The 14,595-nt window shown below is 35.6% G+C and overlaps 1 long non-coding RNA gene and 1 pseudogene across 2 annotated transcripts; both read left to right on the top strand.

Annotated features, from left to right (window-relative positions):
- Positions 1-3: 3 nt before the first annotated feature.
- On the top strand, positions 4-12,254 carry LOC119192208 (annotated as a pseudogene).
- A 105-nt stretch (positions 12,255-12,359) lies between these two features.
- Positions 12,360-13,818, top strand: LOC119192207. Of its 2 annotated transcripts, none has more exons than XR_005113593.1 (2): positions 12,360-12,857; positions 13,300-13,818. It is a non-coding gene; the product is annotated as an uncharacterized LOC119192207 (long non-coding RNA). The 2 variants fall into 2 exon arrangements; XR_005113592.1 differs by lacking the exon at positions 12,360-12,857 and adding an exon at positions 12,938-13,166.
- The last annotated feature ends 777 nt before the right edge of the window (positions 13,819-14,595 follow it).

The raw sequence follows: 14,595 nt of genomic DNA on the forward strand, positions 1-14,595 counted from the left end.
GCCGATGGTTCTACGCGAGTTATCAGTCAACCCTTAAGTAGTTCTTCAAAATCTGGACACAATGATGGAACTCCAACAAAACCCATCGGAACTCCAGCAAAAGAAGGTCCACAAAAAGTTCAAATAATACGTGCTCCTGATGGAAAGATAACTGTACGAGGATTACTCGCAGGCCAGCAACTGATACAGATGGCAGATGGCAAACTCCATGTGGTTATGGCTGGACAGCAGGGTATTTCGGGTCAATTGGTTGCAGCATCCCTGCACCGAAACATGCAGAAGTGGGAACTACCCCAACAGAGAGAATACCCGCGACTAAAGCCAACTCTGATGAACCAAAATCTGTGACGAATCCACGCGTAGCTCCTCAACCTGCCCAGCAAATAGTGGTTCAGGGCAGCCGTCAGCTTGTAGTACAGCCTGGTCAGCAAGTAGTGGTCCAGTCTCCGCAGCAAATGGTTGTGCAGCCGCCACAGCAGATGGTGGTGCAGGCGGGCGTGCGCGCCGCCGCCACGCCGCGCGTGCAGCCCGTGCAGACCGTGCTGGTGCAGGGACAGCTCGTGCAGCGCACCCGCGCCGAGACCCGCGCCCGCCTTGCAACCGCCCGCGCTCGCCCCGTTTACTCAGCAGATTGTCGTTAATAATCCAGCGCTCGTGCAGCAAATAGCAGCGGGCAAGATACAACTCGCGACTGTCAATGGTCAACAAGTTCTTATCCGGCCGACTGGTAATAACCAGGCCCAAATAGTGGCGCACATAGGTCAGAGCCCGGCGGCGAGGCCTATCGGCGCCGGTGACGCTCCTGCGCCCGCACCTGCGCCGGCGACGACCACCCTGCCCGTTCCCGCTGTCGCGCCTGCCGCGCCAGTCACACCTGTTGCCACGCCTCACCAACCTGCACTGAAGATGAACTTGTCGAGAAGAGACTACTAGTTGGCCAACCACCGGGCACCGTCATAAAGACTGTTACGGCACAGGTACAGTACAGTAATTTTTTTATATTTAAAATTTGAAATATTAAGTTTTAAAGCAAGTTCAGGTCATGTATGTTAAAAAAATATATTAATGTTTCTATAAGGATGTCTAAAGGTAGTATTAATTGTTTACAGGTAATGCAGACGAGCAGTGGTCCCAGCATAGTCCTTCAAGGTCTTCATGGATACAATTTGACTCCACAACAACTGGCACTAGTGCAGCATCAGGTGAAACAGCAACTATTGAAAGGCATATATTTTTTTTAACTTTAAATACCTACTTATAGACATTAAAAAGTGAAAAATGATTATTTTCAACCGTTTTATTATATTGTAGCACAAGAATCAACAGGCAAACAAGGCATGTTGGGCCCGGAAGAAGATGTATTTGGCTGTGCAGCCGCGCCGCCGCCGCCTCTAACGCCCGTCGCTACTCCGGCCATTCATACGTTGCAGCCTTTAGCCGTGCCCACGCATCAGGTAATTTACTATTATTAGATGACATGAAACATGAAATACAGACTTTTATTCATGTTATCTGAAAAGTATTTCGAGTTAATATACATAGCATGCAACTTTGTATTATATATAACATGTGAACAAAAGTCCTTAATCTGGATAGATACTACTATTATATACAACTCAGTGTGCGTATTGATTTCTTATGTTTACGCGAATGTTTGACATTGAAATAAAACTATTTGACGGATTTTGTCGCGATAATTTTTTTTTTGCCTCCAGACGTTTTGAACTTTTGCAGCCTTCATGGTCACGGGGACGCGGGGGACCAATGCGTCGGTTGTCCAAAAGTTGTATTATAATATCTATAAGTTGCAGGCGATGGATGAATAAGTCTATGTGTAGATTGAACTCATCGAAGTAATTTTTATTAAATAGCCTATAGTCTTTAAAATTTTGTTAGCCGAGTCTCTTTGATTATTTTATACGTACTTCGATCCGAAAACGTTGTTTGATTTTGTTGTTATATTCTGACGTATCCCTAACTGACACAATCTCTTTGTCTGCACGGAGAATCGTGATTGCCTTCATTAATCGCATATGAGTTCTGTGTAGATCGGACCGTAAATGAAAACAAATTATTTAAAATATTGCATAATTAAAACATTTAAGTAGGTATTGTAAACTTTTTCGATGACCGACAACCTCAGCCACCATATGAAGGCTGGAAAGTCTTGGAAACGTCGAGACTAAAAATTAAACAAATGGGGTATTTGACTTATTTATATTTATAACTTTTATAAAATATGCACGTCCTATAAATTCTAAAACAGTAGAATGCATTGAAATCTGGTGAAAAAAGTTATATATAGCCATTGAAATTAGGAAGTAGTGGTCAGTGTCAGAAAACAGAAAAGGGACGGAATACTTAGATAAAGATATATTTATTCTGCAAATGTAAGTAAATAACGATGACCAAATACTTGCATGTGAGGTCAGCATTACGATGCGTGCGAAAGAAAGAGATGGAGCGATATCTCCACTCCACGTCCAATCTTGCACATAGCATTATTTCAGTTTTGAATCTCAAAATCAAACATAGTCACATACCCAATTTGTCATAATGTTAAATTTGTTTTATTTTGTGTGCATATGTTCACATATAGAGGTGATGCTGTATGTTGCTCTCCTGTAATGTTATATCACACGAATATGTTTGTAAGACTGGATGAGTGATAATGTTATATCATGCAGCTTCATATGGTGTTCCCTTACAAATAACTCAGCGCCCTGGCTATACTAATGAGAGTGACCTTATAAAAAAGTTACAACATAGTGTCGAGTTTTATATTTTCATTACAAATATTGATTAGCGACTACATATATATACTTGAATATATTAGTGACATTTAGTAATGTCAGACATACACCGATAAATTAATTTTTTACATTGGTCACATATACCAAAGATGAAATTGTAAATAAATGTACTGTGTAATTGTATATAATTTATTTATATAAATAGAGCAGATCTTTAAGTCACCCGTTCATAGTATTTACAAAAGCTTATCCATAGTAAAATATGATATTACATTATTAGTTTTTTGTGTAACTGTTTTATACTCACATTCGGGAATGTGTGTGGACTATTTGTTAATATAATTTTAATATTACATTGATTTTGAATTTAGAAATTATATTTACTTCATCATCCCATCTGTTTGTCATTAATATTCCCAGCTGACAAACTTATACCTTTATTAAATTAAAAAATATTTCACACGCATTTTCATATTTATTTGTGGTGATTTTGGCGTTGCCTATAATAATACAGCTGAGGGTACATTTCGGCGTGTGGCGAGATCATAAGCAACAGTGATGTCATTAATTTTATCTATAAAATGTCTTTGGTGGGAATTTTGTAATCGTAGGTGAATTTCGAAAATTGTTTAATACTGCTAAAATACAAGTAGATTATGAAAAAATAAGTGATTACCGTCATCTATATGCAACTCAATGTCATGGTAATTCTAAGTACAATGCCGGTCGATCAACGAAGAATAAAATCACACACACACATACACACAAAGTGTGTATTTTGGCGTTGCTCAAGTTAAAAATCTGTTTTTTTTTAATTTGACGACTTGTTGAAGAATTCTTAACCTACTGTAGTCACTCAACATAAATTTGATAAAAATATACAAAGACTGATGCGATAGGAAAAAGTAGGACTATTCATAATTCGTAGAGTTTATATTATTTTCAATATGGTTAAGAAACAAATACAAAATATAATTTCGAATTAACAGGTCGCTTTAGTTGGTAAGATCATAGGCGGCATAAAAATATGATTGACAAAATTGATTTTGCTAAAGAACATATATTTTGCAGTAAATTGATTAAAAAGTTCATAATCCCAAACGATCTCTCTTTTTAACAAAAGATTTATTTCCGTAATCATACATAAGATCCCATTATAAAAGTAATTGATCTTAAAATAAATAAATTTGTTAAATATAATAATTTTTACACCTTATTCTTATCTGTGTGCAATCTGTCTTGTTTGTCTCTGTGTAGCCAATGGAATGGAACATTGACAAGTGAACAAAAATATTTTGGAACAGCAAAACGATTACTAGTTTTACATTGCCTGTAGTCCGTGGACTTATTATGATTTTAAGCGCGCAACGCCAGTATGACAGTTCGTCGAACGTGTTATAAAGCAAAACTACAAAGATCTAAAAGCGCATGCTAGATATGTAAAAATGGTATGCCGTATGTGTAGCTGATCTTTCGTTAGGTAGCGAATCTTTTGAAACATAATATACAGGGTCAATTTTACATTGCGTTACTTATTGAAATCACATACTTGTCTTCTTGGAAATAGCAATACAATTAGTTACTCTAAGCATAGATGTAAAGTAAAAAGTGTGTGATAAAGGAATAAACCCCAGACGTGGTACACGTCTGGAGGTTCTATTATTGTTTTGCTGACGCAGCCTTTATATATATTGTAATCATGACTAATTATCAATATATAAAATAAAATTTTAGAGTACATTACAACAACGAGATTCCACTCAATGCTTACCATTACAAATAGTGAAAATTCTATATCAATCCACACTTCCCTGTCTGAAATTAATCCACAATGTATCTAATTTCTTTTCAACTGTATTATTAAATGTGCGCCAATTTTAATTTTATTTACAAAATTAACAACACTATAATTATGTTATTACAAAAAATATCTTCATTAATTCAGTATGAATATTGATTAATATTTTATGTTCCAAATAGATTAAAAATAATATTTAAAACACTCCTCAATGTAATCTTTTAAATTGGTTTTAGTACATTAATAAAATATGCGTCTAGGTGAAATGTATAATTTAATATATGGGATAATAATATTGGTGACTTTATAAGATCCACTGTAATTTTACGATTGCTACGTTTCCTGAGAGAAGCATACTTATTTATTGCATTATGTTAAACTTTAAAAGAGACTCAGATGATGAGATTAGCTAAGTTGCCTGAAAATTAAGTTTTTTAGCTGGCAATATAATATTAATACAGAATTAATTTCTACGTAATACATATATAAAATCACAATGAAATTATTCTATGCCTGTCAGAGAAAATCTCTAGATCTTCTGTACTGTATAAACCCTTTGGAAGTTTTGATTTATATACTTATTATGTAACAGTAGTTCTGTAATACAATATAGTATCAACATTTTATTTAGGTAAATTGTGATATATCGTTGTTTGTATGATTTGTTACTGATTTATTTTAACATGATAGTAGACGAATTACATGTCAATCTTTTAAATGAAACCATACTTTCTGAAGTTAAACGTGATACGCGCAAATCGAGACGTAATATCTCATATTGCTAATTACTTAATCTTTTAACATTTTAATGACATATATCATCCACTGATAAAATATTAGCTTAAAACTTTGTAGCATAATATAATCAGTAGAGTAATTGGTGTACAGTACAGTACCAAACATTGACATCCATTTTTGATTTCCAACTCGTAAATATTAGGTGTAGTATTATTAGTACTGTGTTTGTAATGCTATGTTTTTCAGATTTTCCGAAATTAATCACTCAAAAAATATACGGTAACTTATAATAATATTATTTTTTAGAAATTGGTTAACAAATACATTCACATCGAGAATTGCTCATACACCACCTGTTATTATGTATACTTCTAAGGTAAAATTAATTATAATGATATAACTATAGGAATGATTTAAATAAAATATTAATAAAAGATCGACTTTTATTTCAGTCCCATTTGGTTGTTTTATGTTATAATTTACTTGCAAACGTTTTGTGGGGTGTATGGGCAATTTACTTAAATCTTCAGTCACTATTTCAAACCTTGTATGAAGTTAGATATTATATAAACAACGATGTAAAGTTCTTAATATTTAAAATGCGCTAATTTTGCTAAAATTTTATATATATTCCCACAAACGTATGTTATGTTGATACTTAATTGTTTATGTTACACACCCTTTTTATTTTTTATGACATACCTTCACCGTTTCGGTTATAATAGTAAAAATAACACTGAAATATGAATCGAAAGAGAATGATTTATTTCTAATACAGCTCAGCTGGTTACAGCTCTATTTTATCCAAGTTTCAAACTTCTACTTATAGGATGCTAAAGATGAAGACGAAATTAAGCGTCAACCCCTGCTTAACGGCGAAGATAAAGTTGCCGAGGCAGGGAGTCAAAAGGAAGCAACGCCTTCTAAGCAAGAAGAAATAAAGGGAAACAACACAAAGACAGATATAATCAACTCTGCCCAGGATGCCCTTCAGAGTAATAAATTTGTATTAACCCCGACTATATACAACAAAGTAAGTATTACAACCTATCTACAAGTTGCTATTGGTCTTCTTCCACAGAATAAATATTGTATTGTTTCAGGAGTATAATTTTTTTACCTTTAAATATAATAAAAAACAGGTTATAATGAGCCCAACCTTTGGATTACAATCACATAATCACTATTTATTTTTTATAATGTGAAAGATGAAATTTTAAGTGCTAGTCAAAAACTGTGCAGTATAATCATGAATAATATAATCATCAATGTACCATTAAAAATATAGGCCAAGGTGTCAATTTTCAAATTCCAGCTATCAAAAGCGCACTGAAACAGGAAAACCTAAACCCAGAAATAGAAGAAAAGCTTCTTCAACTGCAGCGATATCAAGAAAAACGAATGAAGCCTGAGGTACAAGTAGAAAGAGAGGTTCGTCCCGCAAGTACGATGTCTCCATCGCCCCCGTTGCGTCGCCGGGCCGTATCTTCCCGCCATGACGACGACGACGAGTGGATCGACAGCAGCCCGCGCAAGCGCGCTCGCGCTGCTCGGCCGCCGTCCCCGCCGCCGGCGCCGCCGCCACGCGCGCCGCCCCGCGCCCCGCGCCGCGCCGCACGCGCCGCCCGCGCCGCACGCCCTCGCGCCTGCGCCGGCACCGCACCGCCGCCCGCGACGCCCTCCACACTACTGGAGGAGCGTCGTCGTGCCGCCTCTAATCATTCACGTTTGCAAATGCTACTCTTCAAGCACAAGGAAATGCTTAAAAAAGACATCATTAAGAAAAGGGGACTCCTCGAAAAAGAACTTGGTGTTGATATACAGGTGATGTTACACTATTGTTGTTATACAAATTTAGTCAAACATGTTATCCTGATAACTAAAATAAAAACAATATTACAGAAAGAACTTTCGTCAGAAATAGCTTTACGAACTCGCGCCGAGCGCAGCAAACAAGAAGAGGTTCGATGTGGAAAACGGCGTAGTGGTGGGAACGTGGCGTCTACTCCCAAACCTAACAAAAGAACAGGCAAAAAAGAGAAACTTCTTTGCATTTGCCGTACTCCTTATGACAATACTAAGTGAGTTGCCATACAATACTTACATATAAATATTAAAAGTGGTTCCTACTTAGGGCTCTGGTGCGAGCAAGTTTCTTTTCCGACATAAAATGGCCATCTAAACACTAGATGCCAGGTTTGTTATAAAAAATCTGTAATGATGCAGGAGCATATGTTGAGCCTCATAAAATGAGCATAAATAAAACATATGCGCTGCTGATATGAATCTGGTAGAGCAGTAGCGCTCATTTTACATACGTAGCGTTAGCCGTCGCATTGGTTTATGGGTTCCTTAGGCTAATACGGGTCGTGCCTGACGTGTGGAGAGCCGCACCGACGAATTATTAATTGTTCTGACACAGCAGCTAGTGCGTTAATTCAATCTCGTGCCGTAATATAAAACAATACGACTACAACAGATATCCAACAAATAATATTAATTTTGAAATTGAATATAAAACAGTATATAAATGATACTTATAGCCTGTTTATTATTATAAATACAATGTTTATAACAATAGTTTTGAAAGAAATCATGTTATTTTGACATTACAAACTGAAAATTTCGTTTTATTGAAAATATTTTTTACGACCAATAACATGAACTTTTGAAATTGTCAAGTTGGGTCTACGTTATATATTTGTACATGCTTTAAAGCTACAATAAAAAGGGTATGTATTCTTTTACCATATTATTTATTCCAGATTTTATGTTGGTTGCGAACATTGTAGCAATTGGTTCCACGGCGATTGTGTTGGGGTGACCGAAGAAATGAGTAAAACAATGGAAGAGTATGTGTGTCCTGATTGTCGACGCGCAGAGGAAACACAAGAACTTTACTGCTTATGTCGACAGCCCTATGACAATTCGCAGTAAGTATTTTAACTTAGCGAGAATACGAATTCGGATGACATTAAAAGTTTTAATGAGGTAGTTACGTCAATGTTGGCAATAATGGGATGACCGTGTTTCCCTGTTTCGTCAAAATTATTTGATGACGTAATTACAGGTTTAGTGTTTCAATTTTTTTATTTTTTTTTTAATCGACCGACAGGTCGACTACTGTCGTATTAAATCATATAATATAAAATGTTTAGGTTAAATAACAAATGTTATAAATAGTCCCTAGTAAGAAGAGGAAATTTCCACCATGGTTTACGTATCCATTGAAAAAAACAAATACCGGTTAAGATATCGGAACTATGAGAACCTTCGTGATAAAATTAAATATAAACTGCCTCGAATTTGAGATCATACATTGCTGAATCAGTGGTGCACTGACTATAATAAGTTTCTTATTAAATTAGTTATTACTAAAGACCATAAATTAATTTTGCCAATTTGTAATTATAAGTGCGGCAGCAATACTTCCTAGCCATTCATGTGTGCACCTAAACGATATCAAAGTTGAAAATGTATGTGATATTGCCAATTTGTTCGCATCAAATTTCTTTTCTATATATTCCCATAACGGTAATTCAGATTCTATCTTGCGCAAACTGCTCTAGTCGCAGCTTATTATCTGCACTGTCTGTCTCGTCACTTTAAAAAATACCTAACACCTAATCTAAATGGCTTTAAACAAGGTCGATCAATACAAACGAATTTAACTTGCTTTATTTCTGACTTGGCCCCAGAAATAGACAAGGGTTTGAGTTGATACTATATGCACAAATTTCAGCAGGACTTATGACAAAATGAATCATTCACGTTTGGTTAAATAACTCTTATCTGTATATGCATACAATCATGATTAATGTTCGGATTACACGTCGCATGAGTATAGCGCTGTATCTGGAGTGCCTCAGGGTTCCTATTTGGGCCCCCTTCCATTCATAGCTTATGTCAATAACAATTCTTACATTCATCATAAATACACAGTTTTTGCTGACGTCTGACGTCTTAAAATTTATTAAATTATTACAATATATTGTCACTAATCCAGTCAAACTTAGATATCGATTCATGGTGTAACGCTAATCGTATGATGTTGAATTCGGGAAAATGTTCCTATATTCACTAAACCAGGAGACTTCATCGGGTATTTTCATAAAAATTTAAACCGTCTTCAAAAACAGTTAAAAACCAAAAAATAATTGAATATAGGCTGCGGACCACGACTTAGACACTCCCGTCACAGGAAGAGGGCCATCGCGGAGCTGTAGTTGGTATGCCGTTCGTTGTATATACGTTAGAGACTCGGCCCGGCGGTCGCCCGAAGATCTATTAAGAAATCAAATCAAATCCAGGCGGTTCAACGCCGGGTCGTAAGGCACGGTGAACTTAACATAACAGTCCAGTCGCCCCCCATGAAGGCGTGCGGTAGTCGTAACGCACTTTCTCCGCGAAACTAAAAGAAACTAAAGAATCCCGGTTTATTCAGTTCATACTCAGCCTGTAGAATCGGTACAACGTGTAACCATGAGGTACTTGACGTTCACCACATACAGGTCCTTATAAAAATCGTCTTGCTTTCTTTATTTTGATTTCTTTACGCAATCGGCGAAAATAGCACACCCTTTTATTTTGATACAGATGTGGATTAACACACAATTCACACCGAGTTTTTGCTGGAGCACTTTGGGTTATCGATACCCTACCGGCTTTCCAGACAGCCGCGTACCCAAATCTTCAATGTACTATAAAACCGAATTAATGTTGGATATCATTTGTACATACGTAGGGTTTTCACTATCTACAATAAATTTTTTGACTTCGGCATATTTTTTGATTACCTCAATAATTTCAGTTACAAATGTGGAAGTTGCTTTAAACCGCAATTTATTATGTTTAAACTTGTGGTGAAGCTTACTAATCCATAATTTTTCTTTGGTAATTTTTTGTACATTTTTATTACTTTTATTAGTTAATTAAGCCTAATTAAAATATATAAGACTAGTGAAGAAATATATTATGTACTGCTGATTACCTATTTCAATAAGTATACACCACGCCGAGAGCCCTCGCACCGCGTCGCGTCGTGACAATGCTGTCGTTTTAGTACAGGCTGCAATAGATCTACTCGTACGTTCACATGAATGATTTTCGGGCGCAGCTAATACGTTCTAAAGCTTTGACATATGATGACATATGTGTTATGTGACTAGGCTTGTTAATATTGTAATGTGGATATAATTATAATTATTCATTGCAGGTTTTACATTTGCTGTGACCGGTGTCAGGATTGGTTTCATGGGCGATGTGTTGGAATTCTACAATCTGAAGCTGATAACATTGATGAGTATATATGTCCAAACTGTCAAAAAAAATAATTCTGTGAATTTTGCAAACATGAAAGAATTAACACCCAAAGACTTTGAAAATTTAAAGAGGCTTGTAAAACAAATACAATTACACAAAAATGCTTGGCCTTTTATGGAACCTGTAGATCCAAGAGAGGCACCTACTTATTACAAAGTTATAAAGGAACCAATGGGTATGTATGTCTTGTAATGTTATTAAGAGCATATATTGTTGTGTTACTAGTGTTGCTACTACAGCAATGTGATAAAACACATACGCCTTGGGTATACTAAGCTACTGCGAATATACCCGTTTCGTTATCCGCATGCTTGAAGTACTCATTTTCACATGCTAATCGAGCCGAGGCCGCTGGACTGGCATGTTTGAATTCATTACGCCAGTGCAGAACAATACGTCTGCCGTATATTGAATTATTCTTACTTCAGTAATCACTTTAAAGTTTTTTTTAGTGTATGCAGCATGTATAAAGTTAACATTACATTCAATAGGTAATTTTATGAATATCAGTATTACTAAATTACCCCCGCAGCGCCCGTCTGTTTGAAAGAGATAAACTCAAAAATACCAAATGGGTTTCCATACGGCTTTCATCAATGGACGAAGACTGATTAAACACAAACGTTTATGAGTACAATTCATAAATGTTTTGTATAAACTGGTTAAAATATGACGATGTTTGTAGAAGATATCGGAAAAAAAACAAATCCTCTAGGAGCTTGCATTGAAAACACTGCATAATCTTACGGGTTGTCGCAAAATTAAAACTATAACGTAACAAAATAAATTCAAACGGTCTCACACCGACACAACACGCGTGATAAAACTGCCCCCGCGCAGCATCGTCCGCGATCTTCAACTATTGTTGCTATATAAGCCGAGCCATGAAGCGCGCTGAGAGAAACAATACGACAAAATAAAAAATGTAGGCATATATGTTTTGCTACCGCGGTAAAGCCGGGGCGGGACGCTAGTGTATCATAATATAAATTATAGTAATAATTTCAAAACTCAAATATAATTTTGTATTTTTTACAGATCTGCAGACTGTGGAACGAAAAGTGAACGAACAAATATACAGTACGTTAAGTGAGTTTATTGGTGATATGACTAAAATATTCGATAATTGTCGGTACTTTAATCCAAAAGACTCGGAGTTTTATAGATGTGCGGATGGTTTAGAAGCATTTTTGCACAAAAATTAAATATTTTCGTGAAAAGTTATTTGAAAGTACGCAATGATGACAGTGCCAGTGGGAAAGTGTTGTAACATTGAACATTCACGCGGTTTGGTGCAGACTATACCACTCTAAAAATATATTTCATTTGCTAATTTTTCCCTACGATCTGTCTGTAAATTGTAAAGAATGTGATTAAATTTACAAATAAATTATAAATTATACATAATTTGTTGAAAATATCTTTGGAGTATGTCAGTTTCAATATCAGGTATTTATTGTATTTATTAAATGCTTCATTTTACTTTCTTAAGGCTGACACTCTTTAGATATTATGACAGTGATTGTCTGTTTACGTATACAGTTGTGAGATATTATGTTAGCTAATGTAATTTAGCGACTTTAATTAGTAAGTAGAGTAAGGGAAGTATATTGTATGTAAGTAATAAATTTTTAATATACAAATGAATTATTATTTTGTACCCTACAAATATTAAATTTGGACCAATGTGAATAAAAATTGTTTGACACGCTTAATATTATAAAAGTCCACGAAGATCTTGATGACATGATCAAAATCAGACCTTGTGTCATGTCACAACTGACATAACAAATTGTTTCCTACGACAGTACATAGTCATACCCCTATTCTCGTGTGTTTTATTAAATATTCTAATACTCATTTTATGTTTTACAGACTACTCTATGCTCCCAAATAAATAGTGACAAAATGAATATTATCTACATTACACGTATAATACAATAGCTGGCAAATAAAATTAAGTGAAAACTTGTGAAGCAAGCATTACTTAATGTTTGTTTAACCTCAGAACTCATCTTCGAAGCAATTTGGATTTATTTTTGTATAAAATAACCTCCTACAACTATCGATTTAGGCGGAGAACGGGGCTTCAGAAAAACAGTTTTTTTATAAGAGTTACTGTGCAATGGTTGAGTGGCTGGAGTTTTGACATCTTGGCTTTTGGGTACAAAAGAAGATGGGGGTGTAAACTTTAATGTGTCAGCATATGATTTTGTCACCGGGGGATGTATCTTTGATGCTTCTGAGTATGAAACGCAATTTTGGGCCATATAATTTTTTATATTTGTCTGCCTACTGGCTTCTGAACAAACCTTGCTAATTGCAATATGGGGCCGCCACAAAGACAACAATAACTATTATCTTGGTCGCAATCACAAGATGTACCAGTATGCCCTTGTCCACATTTATAGCACCTTGGTTTAGATCTGCATGTATCTTTAGTATGTCCATACCGGCAACAATTGTAGCATTGAATTGAAGGATAAATGTATAGTTCTACTTTGAGGGAATTGAAACACATAAATACTCTTGTGGGAAGGACCTGACCATCAAAAGTAAGCACTATAGTCTGGGATGGTTTCCAAGTAGCAGAGCCATCCACTATTGTTTTAAAATTTAAGCGTCTTACTTTTATTATGTCGCCACAACCTAAAGGAACCCTAATATTTTCTTTTATTTCCTCTACAGACATGTCCACCGGTACACCACTTACGAGCCCCATCCTGATAATGTTAAAAGATGGAATAAAAGCTTCATAGCCTTTTTCCAATAAGGCATGATGTTTTAAGAAAGAATTTGCAGCTGAGTGACTTGTGAATGCCATTGAAATTTTGTTGCGACCAATACGCTTCAAACTGCCTTGTACTATGTTTGGCACCTGGTTTTTATGCAAAAATCTGCCAAAGCATATTGGATGCAAATTAAGATCCTGTGTTACCTCTCCTGTACTAGACCTAGCAACATGAATAATAAATGGTGAAGCATCCAATGCAGTATATTCTTTTCTAATACTATCAGAAATATTGGGAGGTAACTGGGAGGCCTGAGATGGAAGAGCTTGTGTATGCGGTGCTATAAGAGGTGATGGATTTTCAGTGATTTTTTCGTCACTGTCTTCACAACGACATCCACTTCTACCTGAATCTACAGCCATTGCATTTTTGCGTTTTTTTTTATTACATGTTTTGCACACCTTATTTAATCGTATGCGCTTTCTTTTATTTGTATTGGAAATCGAACAATCGGTGTCTATGCTTGAAGCAGTTTCTATAGTTACAAAATGTGATGGTTGGGGAACATCACCTCCAGGATCTGGGGGCTCGTCCATCCCAACCCCCAACTAAATATTAATAAAATACTCACTTACCAATAGTTGTTTTCTATATACACTACACTAAAATGAAATAAATAATGAAAAAATATATACAATTTACAACTTATCTGACTAAATTTATGAACAAAATAATTATTTTCAATTGAAAGTAAAAAAAGACACCCGCCAAATTCAAAGGTTTCCCGCGCTTTTTTCGAGAACATAGTTTTTTTTTTTTTTTTTTTTTATGGCTACAAGCACTATGTTGCTGTGCTACGCCAATGTCAATAAAGCTAGGGAAACATATTACAGGAAGGAAATTGGTTTCGGAATTAGGATTAAGTCAGGAAAGTTGTCAAGATATAATATATTAATAATAATAATATTCGTCAATACAATATATTAATAAGTATATACAAACTATATTTTTATGTTATTATGTACAATAAATGAGGAAATAGCTTTATAAATATTTACATTAAATAAGAGGAGGGAAGAAATACAACAAGGAAAAGGAACTCCAAAGGAAATGAGTTGACTTATAAAATGAGCATTATCAAAAGCGGACAAGCGAAGAAGATATGATTGAGGTCACCCTCCTCTTCACCGCATTCACAAGTTCTACTACCAATAATACCAAGTCTAGCAAGGTGAGCTGGCGAACACACATG

This window comes from Manduca sexta, unplaced genomic scaffold (assembly GCF_014839805.1).
Source record: "Manduca sexta isolate Smith_Timp_Sample1 unplaced genomic scaffold, JHU_Msex_v1.0 HiC_scaffold_2484, whole genome shotgun sequence".
NCBI lineage: Eukaryota > Metazoa > Arthropoda > Insecta > Lepidoptera > Sphingidae > Manduca > Manduca sexta.